Source organism: Amblyomma mixtum, chromosome 4 (assembly GCF_055824585.1).
Source record: "Amblyomma mixtum isolate Tamu chromosome 4, ASM5582458v1, whole genome shotgun sequence".
Lineage (NCBI taxonomy): Eukaryota > Metazoa > Arthropoda > Arachnida > Ixodida > Ixodidae > Amblyomma > Amblyomma mixtum.
The window spans coordinates 109,318,088-109,330,199 of record NC_143015.1 but is presented as its reverse complement, the minus strand read 5'-3'; the positions used below and the strand labels follow the sequence as shown (position 1 = coordinate 109,330,199).

The 12,112-nt window shown below is 48.5% G+C and overlaps 1 long non-coding RNA gene across 1 annotated transcript; it reads left to right on the top strand.

The window, feature by feature from the left end:
• Positions 1-216: 216 nt before the first annotated feature.
• On the top strand, positions 217-8,679 carry LOC149347809 (uncharacterized). Its single transcript, XR_016292675.1, has 3 exons — positions 217-320; positions 3,504-3,718; positions 8,582-8,679. It is a non-coding gene; the product is annotated as an uncharacterized LOC149347809 (long non-coding RNA).
• Positions 8,680-12,112: the final 3,433 nt, after the last annotated feature.

The window sequence follows — 12,112 nt, the reverse complement described above, 5'->3', positions numbered from 1 at the left end:
AAAGGCTCTAACTTAATAAGTTTATGCTGCACGAAATGAAGAATGGTGTGTCGCTATCCTGAACATACTGAGGCAATTTTTACGCAGCCCCCGATTATTTGTTGGCTGCTTGAAACCTGTCCTTTTCTTCAACTTAACAGCTTCTAAGGCTCTCAATCCTCCGCTTGGGCTTTAAAGTCTAGCCCACCTTTTGCACCCGTTACTTAGTCTGCGACGCGCAGTACAGCCTACGCTTGATCGGCCTCAGCCGGCCGCGACATTGCGACGCTCGGACTCCACTCTGCCTCTTCGAGAACGCTCACGGGCCCCTTCGACCCACGGTGAGACACTTATTTTTTCTTCTGCTACGCATTCTTTCTACGAGGCAAGGTTCGGTCGAAAAAAATCGTCGGCGCAGTAGGCACCGCTTGTGCAAAATATTCGTGGACTGCGCAAGGAAGATGTGCTACAGCAGTTTGAGGCTGCAATGACTGACGATCGCTTGGTGTGTGATAGGCGATGAGGAGTTGATGAAATAATTGTAATTAACTGATTATTTGGAGAAATTAAGAAATTGGAAAAAGGAGTTCAAAGTTAATAAAATCTCCGGAATGAAAAGCCAATGCTTGATGATGCTAATTAACTAAATTTGCGTCCTTAATTTAATGAAAAACGCGTTCAAAGTTGTTTCCAAAAGGCAAGGCATCGTGCCGATAGCGCGAAGGCGTTCGATGTAAACCCTGGCAGCGCTGCGACGCGATGTCGCGTTCCACTCCCAAATGCGAAGCTTAAGCGCCCTCCAATTTTTCTTTTACTGCCATTCACATGTTCATTTCTGTAAGCCCGTAATATATTGATTTAATGCCGTGGTGGTTTTGTCGCTATGGAGTTTGGCTGCCGAGCATCCTGAGTTGGGACCGGCACACAAAAGCTTCCCTCTCGCTGTCAAACATTTTAGTGCGAAAGCACTTGTGGCCGCACTCCACGGGTTTCCGCGGGATGCGTGTGTGATGCCTCTAGAGATAGCAGTGTAACTGGCTCACTGGGTCAGTGGACACCTCAATCACGCTTTGAGTAGGCGGTGGCGTCCGCCTGCAAACTAAGGCAGTTATGCGCATTTAAACTCGACTGCCGCAGCCGGGATCGAACCCATGACCTGGAAGACGCGGGTTCCATCCCTGACGCGGCGCTCGAATTTTGATGGAGCCGAAATCTTAGAGGCCTGTGTAATGTGCGATGTGAGTGCACGTTTAAAACACCCCAAGTGATCAAAATTTCCGGAGCCCTCCACTACGGCGTCCCTCATAGCCTGGGTCGCATTGGGATGTTAAACCCCCATCAACCATAAGCCTTTTCTCAAAACCAGAGGAAGGTTTAGACTCCATTTATTTTGAGGAAATGAAAAGCGAATAACTGAATCTCTGGGGAGTGGGTATCTTTTATTATACCTTTATGGAGGTTTAACGTCCCAAAGCGACTTAGGCTATGAGGGACGCCGTAGTGTAGGGCGGAAATTTCAACCACCTGAGGTTCTTTAACATGCACTGACATTCCACAGTATATGGGCATCTAGAATTTCGCCTCCATCGAAATTCGACCGCACCGGCCGGGATGGGACCCGCGTCTTTCGGGTCAGCAGCCGAATGCCATAACCACTGAGCCACAGCGCCGGCTTGCAGGCACCTCACTCGGGCTTTCAGGTATGTGGCGGTCTTGTCCATACGCAAAAAAAAAACGTGCTTTCGCACGTTATTTCGCGCTTTGCAGCGCTTACCAGCCAGCCATATTTTTGCGACCTGTGGAGTTTTTATTTCTGCATACCGTAACCGAGCCAGCAGCGATCGGTGGAACCATGCAGAGCGTTCACGATGTCACTTGCTTAGCATAATTAGAAGCCAGAGCGTACGCGCTCTGCCCATGGTATTCTAACACCATGGCTCAGCCAAAGCGTGCGTCCGCGTAATGTGTGCTGGGAGCACCAATGCGAAGAACGCTGTCAGGTACCCGTCTCGATAAGGAGTTGAAAAAAAATGGAGTGCACTTAAGGCGACTTAAGCGCTTTAAATGCGAAAGCATTGATTTTATTTTTACGCGACAGCGTAAAAGCTCGTTCGGTCGAAAAGCCGTCGGCGTAGTCGTAGTTGTAATGAGCACCACGCGTAATGTAATTTTGTTGTAATGAGCACCACCATGGTGTCACACGATTCAGCGGTTCGTACAGCGTAAACATCAGTTGGAAGCTAGCTCCCGGCTGGGATTCTAACCGACGATCTATAATCGGGGTCTGCGTATCATGCGCGGTTCGGATGTCCACCGCGACAAGAGATACTGCTACGGCGTCATTTCCTTTCATCGAAAATCAATTTTCCGAAAGGCAAGGCGCCCAACGGGTAGGGTGTCACGCCGAACGGGCGATGTCGGTCCGTGGACTCCCCGGCATCGCGTCAAGACGCTGTCGCATTCCACTGTTCAAAGCGACGCTTAAGCGTCCTCCAAAATTATTCTTGCTTCTTTTCTCTTCCTTTCTAAGGACAGGCCTAGTCATTAGCATACAGCCAGTGCGTATGCTAGGTTCAGCTTTGTTCGACAAGAAGCAACGTGGTTTTGCGCCCCATGGGTTGCTTGCCCGCCTCGCAGAACGAAAGTCCTCGTTAAACTCCTCGCGCCTTCCGAAGAAATTTAAATTTTCATTAATGGCGCGGTGGCTTCATCTGGGATTTTCGAGACACCAGCTGCTGGTCAGAGCCGACGCCGCGTTTCGTTAGCGATGGGCCATGCATATAATGCTTTCGCATTAAGGTGTGGCGTCGATTTCAAATCGGAGGCTTTAGTGCGCCATGTTGCGAGAGTTTCGCCGACTCCGTCGATTTGACCTTCAGCCGCTCCGGGGCTGCGCCGAAACCGATGATGAGCTACTTAACCAGAGTACAAAGGTTCGAACACCTCTTCCGTTTGTTTTTTCGCTGCCTCGATCGTTTATTCCTCTTTCTTACGGCTTGGTTTGGGTGTCCACTGAGATGTGTGAGACAGTTACTGCGGCATTTCCTTTCCTCATAAAAGTTCTCATTTTCAGCAAGAGTTTCGAAAGCAAAGGAAAGGCCCATAACTGGCCCCCTTTGACAGTGGACACCTCAATCGCGCTTCAATCTACGTGGCGCTAGTGACGTCAGCTGCGTGCGTTAGCATTGGCAACGTTGTGGCAGAAACGCAACACTGAACCTATACCGTAGAGCTTACTCTTTCTTAATCGGTTGGTTTGGTTTGGTTTTATGGGATTTAACGTCCCAAAGCGACTAAGGCTATGAGAGACGCCGTAGTGGAGGGCTTTCTTAACAGTCGAGACGAAGAACATACCATGGACCTTACTCTTTGTAAATCGTCGAGACGAAGAAAATACTGTGCAGCTTACTCTTTCGTAATCGTCGAGACGAAGAACATCCATGGACCTTACTCTTTGTTAATCGTCGAGGCGAAGAAAATACCGTGGAGCTTAACACACTCTTTTAATTTCTACACTCCTGTAGGGTCGAAACATGATGCCACTTCGTCGTTGTCATGGAAACAGCCGACAGAGCCGCCTGGTGGATCGCCGTCCGCAGGTCCGTTTTTTCGACGGCGACTTGACGACACCAGGGACTAAAGCAACGTTCTGTCGCTCCAAGTTGTCCAGGACGAATAACATGTCCGAAGGCACCAGTCCCGACCGCCCGCTCAAGAGCTAAGCATAGCGTCGCCGGTGGTGAGTACTTGGATCCCTAGACAAGTATGCAGGGTGTTTGGCCTAGAGCCGTACCCGCATGGAGCGTTTTTCGAGAGCGAACGGCCGCGTTGCCGCCGACGCGCGAGCACCCGTAAGAGAAAAATGTAGCGGCGCTGTCGCGCCACGTTTCCCGGGTTCCGCCAGAAAGGTTCCGCCGAGGTGATGATGATGTAGCCTTCCCTTTGTAACGGGCGGGCGCCTACCAAAGGTGCCCTGGCTGGATAAACACACACATAAAAACACCACTATCAAACGCGAAGCGGCAAACACACACGCAAATACTGACGAAACAGTACTGTTCTAGTGTCGCACCAGCGTCCACCACTCTGTCAATCGGCGCTTCGTCGCTGCAACTGCCGCATGGCTTGCCGCTTCCGTTGTGCAGCCCTCGTTCGAAGAACGGAAACCCAGCGCCTGCGGAAGCGTAGCGCCTTCGTGCGGTGGCGTTGACAGCTTCTCGCAGAGTAGGACGATGTGCTCCTTTGTTTCGTCGTGCTCTCCGCAGGCTCTGCATTGGGTGCATTCGACTGTAGTGTCGAAGCGCTTGCGATACACCAGCGTTGGCATGGCACCCGCGCGTGCCTCAAACAACAGGCGGCTGCCTACACTGTTGTCGTAGAAGCTCTCGACGCAGATGTCATGCTTGGCTTCCCGGTACACTTCCAGCGTCGACTTCCCCTCCATGGCAGCCCTCTACGCCTCTCGCTCCTGCGCACGCACTTGGGCATCAACTGCCTTGGCCCATTTCCTCGCGTTGTCGGCTTGTACTTCATTTCTGAAGAAGCCGAACTTGCGACGAAGGTGTTGGAGCCGCTTCACCCATGTAGTCCGCAGGCAGTTTTGACTTACATAGTCAGACTCTGCGCGCCCACCTATTTTTGTGCATCAGGCGCAGCCGGCCGTCGTAGGCTATTTTGCTTCTTGCCTCGGGCGCCTCGAAGGTAGACCAACTGAGGTCTCCCTGTACCGCCTCGTTAACCACCCGCCCATGGCACCCCAGCGCCAGGCGTCCCACCGCGCGTTGACCACGCTCAAGCCATTCCCTTGTGGGCGATGTCACGCAGATAACTGAGTTTTGAAAATGACAATGCGGGCACATGGACTGCCTTCCACAGCTCGCGGACCATAACAAATCGGTTGCAGCCCCATAGGCACCGCCTTCTCAATATGTTTCCCGCTCGCTGCGAAGCTTGTTTCAAGTGTTCCTCATGTCTTGCAGCATATTCTGGCTGCGTGCTGAACCTAATGCCTAGGTATCGGTATTCCGTTGCCATCTCGAGGACGTCCCCCTTAGGTAGGTGGGCCGGCTGCTCGGCGTCCAGCCGCGCTGAAAAACACAGCACCGCCGACTTCTTTCAGTTGAAGCTCAGGCCCAGTGGTGCCATGGTTTCAGCGCATATGTTGATGAGGGCCTGGAGCTCCGCATTTGTCTCTGCCATTAATACTACATCATCGGCAAAGACTAGGCCTGGCAATATCCATCGGTCCTTTACACCACCGCTGATGTAGCTTAGCGAGAACCGCAACTGCGCTTCCAACAGCTTGCGTTCCACCCCTGCAGCGTACAACATATACAGAAGAGGGTACAACGGGTAGCCCTGCCTCAACCCTTTCTGTACGACCACTGGCTCCGAGCTGACGCCGCACACTGTGGCCACAACTGTACAGCGTGTATAGAGGCGACGAAGCACGTCGTTCCAGGCGGAGGGCATTTCCAGTGACTCTAGGCATTGCATTAGAGGCTCATGTGGTACGCTGTCATATGCCTATGCGTCGCGCAGGGCACAGTCATCTGTTAGCAAACCAACAAACCAAAATGACACTTGAATGCATGCTGATTGGTGGACGCCGATCGTGACGTCAGTGGACGTGTCGTGCGAAGCTTTTGTTTCTACTTCGCGTAGAACCGTGCGGCGGCGGGCGTCCCACCATCCACGCGGCAATCGCGTCCGAAATCGTTAAGCTCGTTAAGTTAAATCGTTAAATCGTTAAGTAGTTAAGCTCGGCAAGCACTGCTTCCACAAAAATTCGCAAACATTTGAAGCCTCACGAGTTCTCGTCCTAAAATTATGCGGTCAGAACTATGGCGACAAGTGAGGCACTTGCATGTGTGCCTACGTGTCGTCACCTCGTCGCAAGTGAGTGTACATCGGGACTGTGAGGCTGTGCTTAGGACGAGAACTCGTGAGGCTTGAAATGTTTGCGAATTTTTGTGGAAGCAGTGCTTGCCGAGCTTAACTACTTGGAGGAACTGTAGCAAAAAATTGCCTGCTAGGGCTGCACCGGTAACTTGTATTGGTCTGGAGAAGCTACCTAATAAGGTCGAAGAAGTGTTAAAACTTGGTCCAAAATTTTGCGTTGAGCCCGAAGAGAACCCTGCTTCTCTTCTAGGTATTGTAAGGAACATAGCGAACCGTGCTAGCAGTGAAGAAAAGTGTAGGTGTGTGTCAGATGGCGTCGACTGTCTTCCTTCAGGTCCCTTAGAATCTGCAAAAAAATTAGCGGTCAAAAATACGGTAGAGTTCTTAAAGAGTAATTCACTGACTTTGCTTGTTTCTGATAAAGAGGGCGGTTTTGTTGTTATGCCAAGGTCAGTGTTTGGTGAGAAAGCAGCCGCAGCTGTAAGCAAGAATTTCGTCCGCGTTATGAGCCATCCTTCTAAAGTGAAGAAAAGAGCGTCAGCCCTATGCCAAGACATGAACCTTGAAAAACTCGGAAAAAGTATTGGGGGCTAGGAAAGGGATAGGTTGAGCTTATTTTTTTCTGCTAAGACCCATAAGGAAGGGATACCTCTTAGGGCAATAGTTACTGAAAAACACTGCTGGCAGGGAGAGCTTTCCAAGTTTCTACAAAAACACCTTAACTTGTTGACTCCGGATGACCCGTTTTTAATTCGGAACTCCAATCAGGTAATAGACTTCCTTTCGAGACAAGAAAAAACCTGTGATGCGTTTTGTGCCTTTTCCGTTGACGTAGTAGATCTTTTTTACTCTATACCACAGACACAACTCTGCACAGCTGTCAGAGAGCGAATTGAAGCGCTGGGTGTGACTGTCTTCCAAAATTCATCTGGGATTTCAGCAGATAATTTTTTAGAATTGCTTAGCTTTTACCTTTCTTCTACACTTGTTGAGTTTGACAAGGCTTCTTACTTGCAGAAGCAAGGCATATGTATTGGTTTGCGTATTGCACCGGTTTTAAGCGACTTGTTTTTAGCGTCTATTGACAAAGAAATTTTTTCGCGCCTGGACAAGACTTTTGTTGCCAAAATTTTTAGATATGTTGATGATTATCTTGTTGTTTTAAAAAGTGTGACGCCTGATGGAAGAGATGACATTGTGCAGAGTGTTTTTAGTGTTTTCCAAGAATGTGGTAAGGGTCTGAGTTTCACTCGTGAGGTTCCTGATGAGGGTTGCTTACGTTACCTTGACCTCAGCATTAGCTTTAGTAGTAGCTCACTATGCTAGACATACTTCCCTCGTTCAAAAAAGCCTGTTCTTAGCTATAATTCGGCCCATTCGAGAACCGTAAAAAGAGGGATAGCACTGAACTGCCTAAGAGCCGCTCTTCAGAAGTCTTGTGATCACAAAGTGAACGTGAGTGTTGAGCAGCAGGTCCTCCGTCTGCGTAGCGCTGGCTTCCCTGACAGCATACTCGCGTCTGTCGCTGAGAGCCTTATTAAAGAGCTCCGACATGGTCGCAAGACAGCAGGCTGCTGCAGTGACAGCCTGGGGGGACGTCCGGTGCCTGTGCCCTACATGCACAACTTGTCCCATCGCCTCAAAAAGGCCGCGGGAAAGTGCGGCATCCCTGTCGTTTTGACAGCCCCACAAAAGCTGTCTAGGATGTGCCGAATGGTCAACAATGCTTACCAGGCAAAAACCTGCGCAACAAAACACGCCACGCGGTTTGTGAACTGCACCATCGGTGTAGTGTATCTTATCCCACTGACCTGTGGTAAATGTTATATTGGCCAAACAGGCCAGTGCCTGAACGAAAGGTTACGAAAACACCGGACTACAGTCGCAGCTCTGATGGCGGGGGGCCATTTGGCCGCACATTGCCGCAAATGCATAGTAAAAACAACAGGCGGTAATGAAGAAAAATGCGTTCCACTCTTTAGCGACACGAGAGTGCTGAGGCGGCTTCATAGGCAGGGTGATAGGGAGATATTTGAAGCTTTTTGCATTGATAAGGCAGGGGACAAGTGCGTGAGCACACCCTCAGTAGCCCTCACGAAAAAAGAGATAATGTATTTGTTAAAAAACTTGCGCGTCAATTTGGTTTAAATGTTTACACTTTGTTATGACAACCTGCTTCGTGATAAAGAGAAGGGGGCGGGGGTACATGCTCCTGAGCATGCGCTGAATAGAAGTGTAAAAATCTGTTATGTGTGCATTAAAACGTCAGTTGAAGTCTAGCGTGCTGTCCCGTCGGTTCCTTTTTGTCGCTGTCCTTGTGCTTTCCACGCTAGTTGCAATGTCGCAGTCACTAACGAATTCACACCAACTAGCCCAACTGTCTTCCATGATCATAGTAGATCAGTATACAGCTAACCCATGCTAACTGTCAGGCAGTTTAACTAATATTGAATAGTTACCATTTTAAGTGTTACTGTTAGGCTTCTTAATATATGAGAGGCGCGTAGACCACCGCAAGTAATACGATATCATTTTTAGAATTTTGAAAACGTGGTTACCCTCGGCGCAGTGGCTCAACAAATGTTGGCAAATTTGACGATTTACACGCACTGGAGAGGTTGCCTTCCCTACAAGTTGCTCGAAAGCGCGCGTAATTTGGCGCGTTTTCATTATAAGCGCCGAAATTCTTTTTTTCTTGCAGGACTGCCGCTTCTTTGGATGCAGTATATCCCCATCGACCACTCAGTGCTCGCAGACTGAGAAACCGGCGTCTCAGGCTACACCGCATGTGCGTGAGCTCGCTTCAAATCCTGCTGTCGTACAATCGCGCTGCTCTGCAAAGCGCACACCAAGCAAAAGTATCCCGCAACTTGCTAACCGGGCGCTCATGCCGTGAATTGTACGAGAGTCACTCCTTGAGATTCCGCATTAACGGCAATATTTTCTGACGTAGTTCCTTGAGTTGCTAAATTGCAGAAGTGTACGTTTGTAAAGTGGAGCTATGTGAAAGCTGTACTGTGCGATGTCAGCGCACGTTAAAGAATTCCAGGTGGTCGAAATTTCCGGAGCCCTTCACTACGGCGTCCCTCATAGCCTGAGCCGCTTTGGAACGTTAAACCCCAATACACCAGCTATTTGAAAGCCATCTGACTTCTCGCCGTTCGAAAATTGCCCTGTTTGAGTTGTTAAAGATACTTTCTATTTAAGGCTCTCTCAGTCTGCTTGAATTGCATCATCCTGATTTAACTAAAAAAGTTGCATTCACCGGGCGGCATTTTTTTTTCACACAAAACACACGGTGAGACGATTTTTTTATTTCTTTTATTATTCGTTTTTCTCGTGTCACTTCGCAGCAATTTGCCAGCGTAAGAAGCCGTCATAACCTAGCTCTTCGCAGTAATATGCTTCGTGTAGTACAAATCAAGTAACAGCGTGCTCATTTAGAAAAGAAGTATCTATGCATACTTTAAGGCGTCAAGTTGGAGCGTATCGCATATTTAAACCAAATACGTATGACGACGTACAGGCGCTTTTAGAGTTTCGGTGCATACCAGGTGCCCGTGGAGTGCAAAAGACTGGCGTGGATTCTGTGTTGTCAGAGGACAGCCTCGGGAGGCATCACGTAGCGTAGGCGTACCGCATTTTACCTGGTTTTTTTGCTGGGGATGCTTCAGCAGGGACCCCGCTCCTTGTGACATGGGATACGTAAAAGAGCAAACAAAGCCTTGAATAAAAGGGCGGTTCACATGGTGAGTATATAGTAAGCGCAGGAGAGAAGAGATGCGTTCGCTTTAATTTTTATTTATTTGGTCATACTGTTAATCCTCCAATGAGGGGTCGCTTCAGGGAGGGAACAAAAACAAATACATTTTATAATCACTTTAATGAGCAATCGTGAATCAGAATTCAAAATTTGTGCACCATTTCTCAAAAACATATCGACACCAAGCTCAAATTGTTGCACGTTCGCACTCTCGCCCAACATCACTTGACAGTTTTGTTCCATATTTCAATTACATCAGGGGAAAAGAATAACCGGCACACTTTCGTACTTGTGTTAATAGATTGTCGTACCCTGTTCATGGAGAACTAATCTGTATAGTCTAAAGAGAGAAAAATGTAGATGGATTTAGAACACCGTGAAAAGATGTTCGTGCCGTCTCACCTATAGAGAGGAGGAGGTGCCCAGGGCTTCTGTTGTTTTCGCAAGCCTGATATGTGTTGGAAGTTTTACTACACAACGGGCAGCTTCGTGTGAAAGCGAACAACTATCGCGAATTGGATGCAGACAGTCGTCGAATAGTCAGAGCAGCCATAAAGCGTATTTGCAACATATCGTCCTGAACCAAATTTTGGCGTCCAGACATTAGTGTCCATTACTGCACAGGTCACCTGAACATTATGGGTCCAAGCTCGACAGTATGATAAACAGCACCCACGACTTTATGAGCGCAGGCTGCGTACATGGTCATTTAGAGTGTACATTGCATGCATTTCCGTGTACATAGAAGCACAGATTATACATGGCAGAATGGACAAGCTTTTTTTGGCAGCAGGAAGTAGTCCTGCGGAAGTTACACCCATTGCTTGGCGACTCTATGTGCAATGTTATTTTCCTTTCAATACATCTTTCGCGCTGTTTACGACATCCCGAGTTAAGCGAAATGCGTAAGCGGTCCTAGATCGTCTGTCTTGGTTAGAACTTGGCTGCTTCTAGGTTTTTCCTGCTTCGTGATCCGACCGCACTGAGTTTGCATATGTGTGATGTTTCAGCGATGATTGCCTATTGATGTTTCAACAGATAGGAGGGAATTTGGTTATTATCAAATAGGTTAAAGACTGCTAGGCAAATTGCACCCTTGGAGGGCTCATACAGCCGCTCATATCAGCCAACCAAGGACAATTCCTTTAAGAAAATTTTCCCGAATCTCGCTCGTCCTATTTAATCTTGGCAGCCCCCAAAACATGCTTTATTTCCCTTCAAATGCGTTTCGCTAATCTATCTCATGATAACCTTTCACTTCCCATCGAGCGCCACTCGCACATTGTGAGGCACATTTTTTCTTATAAATTTCCTCCACGAAAAAGAATACCTCAAACTTGTAATCTATTCCATGTAGCTATCTATCTTTGAAGACTTTCAACATTAGAAGATTAATATTTGCCCTAAAGTGTGGTTTATGAATGATTTTTTTCGTGTGGCCCCTGCCGTTTCTTGCATGCGCAATGTTGTTGGTTCGCGAAGCGCACTGTAGGCAGGCCCGAGTTAAGGCCCGAGTTAAGTGTGGTTTATGCCTGCCATCAGACGACGAATTACTAGCGGCCGCTATTTCGCTACAGTGCCCCAGTGATTGGTCGTTGTAGATTTAATGAATTCACTCTACGAACCGTGCAGGGCTGTTTTTGAGCAAGTGGAATAATACTTAAGCAGAAAGGTTACCCAAACTCTTCCCGCCGAATATCAGGGGGGGGGGGGGGGGGGGGGGGGGGGCGAAATCTACATTCACCCGTGCAGTGTTAGACAAACGCTCAGAAGGCCTGATGCTATAAACTGCGTAAGCGGAATGGAATTTTAAGATGTCGTTTTCTGTTTGATTTGCTTTTGCCTTTTGCCGCATCTCACTGCATGAAAGTTGAGCCAATTTCACATTACTTCAGCTCAGCTTACATGGCTGCGTAAGGATTTTGTTTTACACCTAACGCCTATTTACATACTTTGGCTGGCTTCACGGCTCTCTAATGATTTTTTACACGTTTACTTCTGTTACGTTCTATGCATTTCATGTCACATGGCGCACTGAATTCGATCCGGCGACGTGGCGCTCACTTTCGGTGCCTCTTTCCTTCTCTCCGCACCCGCCGCTGACTTGGGCTGTTGCTGCTCCAACCTCTCCTCCTCACCCGTCGCGGATTTTCTCTCTCACCTCTCGTCAGGGTACGGTTGTAGCACTCGTCTCACTCACTGTAGGCACCGGAGGCTTCACTCAGCGGCCATGCAGAGACACACGCGGGCAATTTCTCCTAATGGGACTCATACTGCTTACACAGTAAAGCAATCAATAGCGATCCACTAAGCCGTCCGTGACAGAGGAAATGAAATGTGTACTGTGCTACCAGAGAAAATTATTGATGCTCGTTGCGTTAAGTGATCCACATGAAAGCTTCATTATGCTAGAGCAGATCGCGCTGCTCTAGCATTACTACGGCGAGAGCCGTTATTACGGCTCTTCAC